This window comes from Aedes aegypti, chromosome 2, assembly GCF_002204515.2.
Source record: "Aedes aegypti strain LVP_AGWG chromosome 2, AaegL5.0 Primary Assembly, whole genome shotgun sequence".
Lineage (NCBI taxonomy): Eukaryota > Metazoa > Arthropoda > Insecta > Diptera > Culicidae > Aedes > Aedes aegypti.
In genome coordinates this window covers 327,181,975-327,193,439 of record NC_035108.1, presented here as the reverse complement: position 1 = coordinate 327,193,439, position 11,465 = coordinate 327,181,975, and the positions used below count along the sequence as shown (strand labels likewise).

Genomic DNA, 11,465 nt, shown 5'->3' with positions numbered 1-11,465 from the left:
AAATCCCTAGCACATTAAACAGATTTCGTGGGAGAGAAATTGATCGACATTTCCTCTCGCTTCTTATGAATAAAAGAGTCTCATAGATAAAATATAACAATTTTAAATGAATACATATATCCTTAGATCATGAAATGGGGGTTCGGAAATGAAAGAAAGTCATTTCATTATTCTTCCATATTCCACAAATCGTAATGAGCGAGTGCGAACGTGCTCGATCGTCTTACTTATTTATTACAGATCCGAGTGCGTTTAATGAGGTTATGTTATCTTGTATGACAGCATAACTGTATATTCACTCTAAACGCTTAGCATAATGCTATATTAAAATAATGCTACAAAGCATTTACAATGTTAATCAAATGCATCATTGCTTGACAGTTATTGAATAAATGCATGATAACATTATTAATGCAAAAAATGTTGACTTTCGACCAAATTAATGCAATGGTATAATGCTTGTGGTTACTTGGGTAGTTTATCCTCGTCGCCAGGTTTGTAGGAATGAAACACTCAATATCTGCAACAATTATCACTTTATTTCACTGTTCAAAATATGCACAACGATTTCCCACATCCGTTTCTCACCGGCACGATACACATTCTCCCGTCTCCCTGTCAATTCACCCAGGGCCCTATTTAGGAGTTCACTTCTATATTTTATCAGGGCTGCATTCAAGGGGAAAACCCTACACTTATAACAAAAACTTTTACCGGAAGACGACTGCTAATAGACCGTTTTAAGCTTAGCAAGTGATGGAATTCTCCTTGGAAGCATTTCTGCAACGCTGCGGAACGTTTTCTACAAGAGGGGCATATTGGCCGGTTTGTTTTGAAACGTCAAGAATTGGACCGTTTGCAGATAACGTCTTATACACGCTTTAGAAGCTACCTGACAAGAGAAAGTTGCATGCAAAGCATTATTAACTAAGTAAATAACACTTTGACACCAAAAACTGTATAAGTAATGGATTTGCCACTGCGATAGAGCAGTTTTTCCTTAGGGGGGCCTATACCTGTTTACCCTACCGTTTGATATCTGCTGCTTATGTCGTCAAGCTGTTCCGGAACCATATGACCAATGGATTATACATACTTCCCCATTTTACCACTCTCGTAGGTCTCCCCGAAAAATCTGCAAACGGTCAAATTCTTGACGTTTCAAAACAAACCGGCCAATATGCCCCTCTTGTAGAAAACGTTCCGCTACGTTGCAGAAATGCTTCCAAGGAGAATTCCATCACTTGCTAAGCTTAAAACGGTCTATTAGCAGTCGTCTTCCGGTAAAAGTTTTTGTTATAAGTACAATAGTAAAGGATGGGCTTCATTTACAACGAAGCTTGCCCATCGGACCTCAGATTTCTCTCAGATTTCTCCATTTTGTCGTGTCGTCTCGTGTGCTTGATTTGACATTGACATTTCGTCATATCTATACAAACACTCAGCGCAGGGGTTTTGAAAGTTGTGGGAAAATCTCCACTTTGTTTACCCACAGGGTTGAAACAACTGTGCCGCACTACTCAAAATGTGGAAAATTCTCGAATTTTAAAAAATTTACAATAAAATCAGGAGTGCATATAAATTAGATCTGAAAGCGTCAATAATCATTAAAAATAATCGTCTTTCAAAGAAAAATATAAAAATAGGGGGTAAGGTCTGACGGAAATGGTCTATTGACCACGTATATCAATAGACCATTTCCGTCAGATCTTACACATAGCTTTTGTATTTTTCTTCGAAAGACAATCATTTTTAATGAATATTAACGCTTTCAGATTTTGCTTATATACACTCCTGATTTTCTTATAATTTTTTGAAAACATAGATATTCACCACATTTTGAGATAAAAATCGTCGTGCGTCACAGTTGTTTCAACCCTCTGGGCATTCAAAGTGGAGATTTTTCCGCAACGTTCATTAACACCCCTGCATTGAATGTTTGTAGACATGATGAAATGTCAAAACCCATCATTCCCACAAGCAACAGAACTGACTCGTTCGCCCATATAGAAAAAAATGAGTAGCCATTTTTCTAGTTTATTGTTTACCAAATTGCTATTCATTGCCTAAAACCGTCTCCGGAATGATAAGGACTACCCGAAAAATGACCATCATCGTTGGAATGCAGCTACGAAATCCTACAAGACCATCGCCTTCATCTCGTTGCCTGAAGCTGCTGTGGTGCTCCGTGTAAGTCCTCGAAATGGATTCCGAGAAGAGTCCTGCTCGTTTTCCGGTTCTGCGACCGCCGTAACAGATTCCCAGGCGAAATCCGGATCAAATGAGGAGCTCTTGCAACCTCGAAACGGGAACTCTTCCGGATTGGGATCAGATTCAAAAACGATATACTGACACGCAGTGAAATTTTCATCGCCATTTTTCAACTGGCCACAAAACCAGGAGAGAGCAGGACCCTTGTTGAAAACCATTCAACCGGAACACCACAGCAGCTTCATGCGACGGAGATGAAGGATCTTGGTCGTGAAGGATTTTGTTGTGATGATGGCAAATGTTTGATAAAAGCAAAAACGCGGAAATGTGTATGCTGGCGCAATGAAACTTATGGCTCCGTTCAAGAACCTGTTAATATAGCTGGCCATCAACAGCACCAACAATGAGGTTTCCAGGATGGATGTGGGGATTTCAGCCACTGTGGAAGTGGCATAATAGGAGGAGATAGATATAACCTCCAAACTTCAAATAAAAATAATGTCAACAATTCCAGCAGTGAATGACAAATCCTTATGACAAAACGTAAACAATTCCTGCAGGGAACGTCAAAGAGCAGGATAGTTAGTTGACCATGATGAAAGAGCAACAGAGATAGCATTTGTTTTTGTGACGTCACCATGCACAAATTCGAAGAGTAACAAAGTGTAGACCGCGGAGGAACAGCTGATCAAAATTCACCACAACGTGGAGATAAATTCATAGGGGAAAAATGGGTTCCTTAAAACATCGGAGAGATAAGTTATTCTAGGAGACCGTGGGGTGAACAAGTGAGCCGCCAGTTTTTCGTTGTTTTTCAATAGTTAGAGGCATCAAAACATATGAGTTCCTTGGGAGACTTAGTCCAGTAAATTAAAGGAAAGCTTATGAGCAAATAAAAAATTTTCACGGAAATGGTCTATTGTTAAAAAATAATCGTTAGAAAGGACTTTTCGAGAAGTTCGGTAATCATTTTTTTTCCAGAAATTCCATTAAAATTTCACGGCCCTTACTTTTTATGTTTTTTCTTCCAAAAAATATTCTAAGAACTGACCAACATTTTAAAAGTGTTCGAATATTTTTACAGAAATTTTCTCTAACCATACTTAAAAGCATTTTCCTGAGGATTTCCCATTGAGTTGCTTTAAGTAGTTCAGTATTCTATCTTGATCAAATTCTAAGGCAACATTACATATAGTTTCGTTGATTTATTCAAGAATTCGTTCAAGCTTTGCTCCTGAGATTTCTACAGTAGTTCTTTTTCCAACTTGATATATTTGTACGAGTTCTTCCAGGTTTTTTTTTCTGGATTTCTCCGAAAATTCAGCTTGTAACTACCCAAACAACATATCTTCGAATTACTTGAGAAATTCAATCAGTGATTAGCCCCTCTATTAACAATAAAATTCTGTGTCTAAAAGAAATCAAATCGTGGTAAAGCTTTTGTTTTTGGATTATATACTTTTGTTATATATTTTATTAAGTAAACTCTGGAAGAATTTCAGAAAAAAATGATTAAAGGTTTTATGATTCATCTCTAAAAGAATCTCCATAATGTATGGAAATTTCTTGAGGATGGATAGAGTGGATGGAATCATTCGAAAGTTTATATAAAAATCATTAAGTTATGCTCGCTATATTAAAAAAAACCTGATGGAATTATTCTCAAATTAATGTAGAAACTTGTCTAATAGATTCCACCGATCTATTCTTAAATGTTTTCAAGATAAATTACTGCGAAAATTGCGATTATCACTTGTTATGTCTACCTAACTCAAGCGTTGTTCTTTATTCTACCTCATGATTCTGGTACCATTTACTTGTTCGCACCTACTTGCTTTCTGGGCTATAAATACTGGCTGTCGTAGTGACAGAAGAGACTTCCCGGACTGTGGACTGATTAACATATTATTTTATTTTTTATTTGCAGGATATAAAATCACTATAATGAAGTTCCTCAATAAATCTTTGGAAGAATTACTAGCGAAGGCTCTCTAAATAAATTCTGGTGATATCTTTAGAGGTTTTGTATTTTTTCAAAGGAAAATATCTGGATGGATCGATGAAAAATTTTATTGAATGAATCCTGGACATTTTCATTGAATAAGTTCTTCATAAAACCTCGAAGAAACCCTCAATTTTGTAGGAATTTACAAGCATATAATTTGCAAACTTTTTAAATATTTGGAAAAATCGTTGTACTTTTTGAGAAAGTAGTTTATAAAGTAATATTTGAAATAAATTATGTAACATTTGAAAAATAATCTCTAAGAAAGTATTTTTTGTATCTTTCTTATTATTTTTCCAAGAACTCCTTGTATCATTTTTAAATTGATGGGACTACTGAGAATGTTAAATACTTGTACCATCTTTTTGAAATATCTCGATAGAGGAGGATAAATTCCCGTAAGAATTTGTGAAGATTACTGAGAAAATCTTGGAAAATCGTCGGTACAACTTATAACAGTCATAATGCTAAAGAGACTTTCGGCGAAATATCAATCGATTTTCTCGAAGTTTTGAGAAACACACCCTTTTTAGAAATTTTCACGATTGGTTTTACATTTTAGTTTATATTTTTTTCTTATGTTCTAAATCCTCTCGAGAAAGATCCTCCAGCACCGGACACCATCCGTAGGGATCTCGATCTTCTTACGCCAATGTAGCCCGATGAAGATTTTAACAGCCATCGCAGGAACAACACTGACAGCAACACGTTAGTTTTCCGGGTTGATCGTGGCATGTTCACACTGGTGCCCTTCCGTTCATTGTGCGGTGGGTCTCATGATGGAAACGATTTTCGTTGGTGTCGACCGGAATTTCCCTCGTTTAGCTGATTCTGAAGATCTTGCTGCTGTTATTCATTCTGCTGGTGCTTTGATTAGCACTTCGGTACCGATTCCACTGGAGGCCACGGTAGCTAACCACTCACCGATTGCTATTTAGAAAGGATAAAAAATAAATATATTATAGAATAATACTAGTGCAAAACACTGACCTTTACGAAAAGATCTATCATGGTCATCGGTAGCGCTGAATTCCGTTTGCGCCGCATCGAATCGGTGTTCACCCTTCACGTATCCCAGGAGGGAGTGAAGCTGGCGGTTGAGTTCCCCTGGGGTTTGTGGCTCCGTCATCAGCCGGCAAAAGACGACATGGCTTTTTCAACTTGGTACGGCAAAAAGCGGATGAGATCCGCAAAGGCACTTCCATAGAAAGACACCACTTTGTGCACCGCTGGCTTTCTTCTTCGTGGCAAAATCAGATAACCAAAACAAAACAATAATTCAGACGGAGTAAATGCTATGGTAGAAATTCGAACTTACTCTGAGTAAAGTATCGTTTTATTCATATGGTTTTGAGTAAATGCTCAGAGACTTTACTTTGCTTAAATCGTGTTGAGCATGAGCAAGTACTCGGATTTATTCATATGACCTAATATGTTACTTTTATTTCACAATTTGGCAAACAGTCAAACATGTTGATATTTGTGAGCGATTCGTACTTAACATATTTAGTGCATCGTTGATCATTTTCATCGTTGTGTCATATTTCCACAACAGCCACTAGATCCTCGGTTCGATTCAGGTCTGCTGCAAGTTTTTAACCATGATATAGTAATTTTTACTATACAAATGGTGCCATGGTAAAATTGAATGCACAAAATATTCTAAATAAATGCGAATTTAGTCTGCACAAATCAAGTGGCGTTGTGTATTTAATTTAACCCTCTGATATAGTATTTTCAACCGCAACGCTGTTCTCAGTGTTGTAAGTTGTAATAAAAGTTCAAAACATTAAAGCGAAGTATGCACTTCAACAGAAAAGTAATCGCCTATCTCGATGCGTGGGAAATTTCTGGCAAGAAATGCTCAAGAAAAGCTTTTTTCTTTGATCGCAGTACGCAGTTGAAAAGAAATGTCAATTCAAATGGAGCTCACTGTAGGAAATTTCTTGACCATTTCTTGGGCAGAAATTTTTACTTTTCTTGAGCGGAACAGCATACCTAGCTTAACAATTATAAAGAATGAAATGAGTATTGCTCATTTAAAGTAAACACTGATTTTACAAAAAAAAAGTTTTCAAATAATAGTTTTAAAATACTTATTACCTAAAATAATATTGCCTTCTTAAGGATCGTGACCATTAATGGTATTTGGAAATACAGAAATTGTGTTCCTATTGATTTTGGGGATTGTGTTCCGGTATAGTCTACACTCATAATTCTTTAAGTCGATGGTCTCTCTTGGATATCGAGTTATGGAGATTCCAAAGGATGGCATAAGTTACAAAAAGTTGTGAAACGTTGCCTTGCGATGTGATCAATGATGCCCCCGGATTTACGGTCTGTATGCTTATCTATGTATACCAATTTGAGTACAGTAAGTTATTTTATTCCTAGTTTTCGACGAAAACTTCCGGCTGTAAAGCAACAGCTGAAATTATCTGTCATGAGGATTTGCGCATGTTATGGAAACGGATACGAAATAGTAGCCCCTACTAACCATTTAGTGCAAATGTAAACATTCTCTAGGCCCTCTTTATACGGCTTTATGCTGAGTAAAGGCGCTGTTCATACGAACGAAAGCTTCTATGCGATCCTTTTACCAACAAATCTGGCGAATCTACTCAGCTACATTTAAGCTGTGTTGGCAGCTCTTATTCATACGGATCATTGCTCTATCTCGACAGTTATACGACAAGTAGCTGTGTAACATCTTCGGAAGGCGCTTTCTCAACCATTTCGCAACTGTTGAATAATTATTATACAGCTTCGCTGTATTATCGATTAAATATTATTTTCAAGCTGTTTCACAGCTTCCGGAATTCATATCATAAGTATCTGAATTTAATGTTCCCAACGTTACCTGCCACCGCATGGAATCGAACTCACGATCTCCGCATCCACAAGTCTCGACGCTGTCCTTGTTGCCACCACAGTCTATATCGAAAGGCAAAGAAAACACACCGTTTTGTTCTACATCGAAAACGGTTCACACAATATTTTATAATGATCGTAAAAGATGCCATAGCCGCGCTTACACCACTTCATCAGGCTGTAAAAGGGTGCGAAACGTCAAACGCAATGTTTACATCCAACAAGCTAAGTAGATGCGCCACAAGTTGTTGTTTTACAGCTTACTGCTGTATGCTTGCTGTATAACTGACGACAAAGCGCTTCTTAAATATAAATTGAGCAGCATAACAAATCATATTGTATAAAAGCCGGATTGATGATGGCGAGTTTTATTCCACATCATTAGGTTGCTATCTTTTACGGTGTTGAGTTACAACTTAGTGAACACCGTAAAAGATAGCAACCTTGTTGAGTTACAACTTAGTGAATATCACAATAGTTCAAGTTAATTGGACGCAGTGATTCAACACCCGACAATAAAAAAAAAATAGTTAAAGCAGCAAAAGCGATAACTGACGAAATTTATTCAGCTAAGATTTGTAGCTGCAAAACGTTTGCGTTACAGCTGTATTAACGCTAATCGTTCTATTTTTGACAGCTTTCATTTTTTGCTGCGTTCGCTGCTTCAATTCAACTGTTATACAGCACAAAGCAAATAATCTTGGCTTATAGCGCTAAAATTGTTGGTTGGGAGTTTACGGAACAAGTTGCAGAATGATGATTTTTACAGCACGCGTCGTAAATTTATCCTACGAGGCTTGCCGAGTGCTGTAAAAATCGAGTTCTGCAACGAGTTACGTACAACATTTTTTGCAATTTCGTAGAAGATCACTTGACGGTATCAAAAATTGTATCGGAATGCATAAACCATAATTTTACAATTTCTGAATTTTTTTTGTAATGATTCTTTACGCAACTCAAAACAGTTGCGTAATGAGAAAGCGTTGCGTAATGAATCATTACAGCACTGGTTTCAGTTGCGTAATAACTATTCCCGCACTGCATAATAATATAATACTTATAATATTTATTGTATTTTTGTGTTAGCTTGGTAAAAACGACAAACACAGGTTGAACAAGAATATTTAAGCGAATTATTGACAAGACAGCTCCGCGTGATGGCACACACACCAACACACGGTTTGACAGATTAACCTGAAAACGTTTTTTTATTCTGGTGTCAGGTTAACACTAACCCAGATTTAAAAACGAAAACGACATTAGTAACCGCTGATTTTCTGAAACACCTGAAACTCCGTGAAATCAAACAATCCGGCAGCGTTGAAAACGCATGGAATTCCGTGCGCCAGGTAAGTTTAAACCCACAACTCTATCGAATAGCCACATATGCCGTAAATCCCGTCTGAAGTTCTGATACTCATCGTCATTCCAGGTGGCATGGCAGCACAAAAACTCTCATGGAACCACGAACTACTGTCGGTACCGGTATGACAACATTTCTATGGTGATCGAAGGCAATGGAAGTTCTACGATCTCGGAGTAGATTCACTTTTCATCAAGCTGATGAAAGAAAAATGCCTTTTCCGGATCTAAGACACATGGATGGCGGAGGAGTTGGGAGAAATTATAGGACTGGTGTTGGAACTGTATTTTGATATTTTCTATAAACCATCGCATGGCACTTCAGGGTAGATAAAGTGAGTTTTAGAAAACCAAATATTTTTCAATAATAAACTATTAAACAAAAATAACCTACATGAACCTATTACTTATTATATTTATGACAGTGAAAGAACAGTACAGTAAGCGGTTAAAGTACCATACAAAACCGTGAATCAATCATTACACATACAGTATTTTTTTTATTCCAATTTTATAGTTATACAGTTTTCAAACTGTTTGCATAACAGTGATTTGTACAAAAAATGGATAATATATCTAACGTTTGGTAAACTGTAAACGAAAAATTTTGTTCGCGCAAATCGTCGGTTTCAAATGGTTACATAACTTAACCGCCTATTCCTCATATTGTTATTTTCTCAGTAACCATCTATCAAACTGTAAACAACGTTTGCGGTAGGGTAGATTTATTGTTATTTTTGATACTGTACGAAATTGTTCACATATTGTAACAAATTGTTATGGACAAAACGGCAAACGGTACTAGTATGGTTCATGATTATGCGGGGGTTCACAGCCTGACAAGAAAAGGAATCGCCTATCTCGATGCGTGAAAAATTTCTCCCAAGAAATGGTCAAGAAAATCACTTTTTTCTGATCGCTGTACGCAGTTGAGAAGAAATGTCACTTCAAAGTGGGCTCTCTGTAGGAAATTTTTTGACCCTTTCAGTCAAGGAATTTCTTTACTTTTCTTGAGCGAAACAGCATAAGTACTTAGCTTTAATCTGAAAATCGTTTGAATATTTTCAAGAGCTGTCAATAAATTTTTGAAATTTTTAGTTTTTGCCACAAATTTCTAACAATTCTAACTTTTTTCAGTGTTCTCACATGGTTTATAAAAACTTTGAAATTTAGTTTCAATGTTCTGCAACAGTTATTTTTAATCTTCAGTCTTCACTAACTATTTTAAATGTTTTAAAATACGCAAACAAATTGTGCGGTAAAAACTACCATTTTAGGGGAAATAACTATCGAGCTGTCAAATTTTAACTAAAAGTTAAACGAACTGGTGAAACGGTTCACACCCTTAAGCGCTCGCACCAGCAATGGATCATTGAAGGTAGTTTTTGCAAGTGCTCACCGCATCAAAACAAAGGCGCCACTGTATATGGGATTTAACATTGTGGCAACATTGCTGTGCTGTCAAACACACAAGACTACGGTGGTGCTATCTATGCTTTCCATAACGGTCGTTTGGGTTATTTTAATGATCCATTTTCAGCAGACCAGAAATGCGATTGATTTTACCATGTATGTAGTCGAAATCAGATTGTTGTAAATTATTCTGTCAGATGTACCAGTAATGTGGTGGGATGTACCGTAAACATAGTAAATTGGTCTGGAATTCCATGGTAGTTTCAAGAATGGGCGTAGTCAGCTAAAATAGTAATTTTACCACAGATTTTTTTCCCGTGAATCATTTGAATGTATAAAGATACTACTGCTGTTATTATGACCCAGAATATATGCCCTATGAATAAACGAAATGAAATAACGGAATTACTCAAGGAGTTGTTTTAGAAATTCATCACAGAGATCCTCATGAATTTCCCAAAGCAAATCCTTTTTTCCTGGAGCTTCTTATAAAATTACATAACTATAAATATAGACTTGCTTTTTACTTTTCCCCGCATCCTTCAGAAACTTTTCCAGATGTTCCATCAGGAGTTGTTCATCAATTTCTCCTCTTCGAGGAGATTCTCATGTACATAGCTGCTTCATATATTTTTCAGTTTGCTTTTATTAAATTCCTCTAGAATTTTGCTATGATTTTTTTGTAGCATTTGTGTTATTTATCCAGTGTTTTTTTTCTGGATTTACATATGTAACCCGAACCTACCGTCACTTTTGGTAATTTTAAGGAATTGATTCTTAAGTTAGTACTGGAATTCCTCCAGTAAGATTTATAAATGGATTCCTTCTTGATTGAGTTTTTCCATAAGATTACCAGTTTTTGGTACATTCTGCAAGAGTTTTTTCTGGGAATTCTTTAAAAATTCTTCATCAATTATTCCACCACAGACAAACAGACGTAACACTTAGAACAAATCTTAATCAAAATCATAGTCACGAATACATGTACGCCCAATGCTATAATCGGTGTGTTTGGCCGACGGGCCAACAGATGGCGGTAGTGTGTAAACGTCAAACACGAGCAAAAACGATACGAGCGCTGCGGGTGGCCAATCGGCCACCTACCATATTTTTGAATCGACCGTTAAAAAGGTGGTCGATGGACAACGATGAGAGTGTGACGTCTGTTTGTCTGTGATTTTGATTAAGATTTGTTCTAAGTGTTACGTCTGTTTGTCTGTGCTTGTGTGTTTGACAGAGGGTTTTTTTTTTATTTCCGTATGGGTTTAGGCCTAAAGGTCTCAGATTTTCATGAAACTTTTTCCACAGGCAGGGCTCATCAATATATAAATAAAAAAAAAATTGAGAAAAAATCAGGGTCGCCTATTTTCCCGGAAAACTCAGTTGGATTTTTTTGTTTTCCCCTGACACTACTTAATTTGAAAAATCATAACTCAAGAACGAAGCATCGTAGAAACAAAGTTTTTTTTTATGAAAATGAAAGCAAATTTTCTAAAGAATAGAAAAAAATGTTAACTGAAAAAAGTTTTCCACAAAATTTTCCACCGTTGAGAAAATTCGTAAAGAAAAGCCGGAAAAACTATGCTCCAATTCGTGGAAAATT

General features: G+C 36.6%; 1 long non-coding RNA gene across 1 annotated transcript; it reads left to right on the top strand.

Moving 5' to 3' along the window:
- Positions 1-1,843: 1,843 nt before the first annotated feature.
- LOC110676772 lies at positions 1,844-2,720 on the top strand. The gene is made up of 2 exons (XR_002500707.1): positions 1,844-2,190; positions 2,524-2,720. It is a non-coding gene; the product is annotated as an uncharacterized LOC110676772 (long non-coding RNA).
- Positions 2,721-11,465: the final 8,745 nt, after the last annotated feature.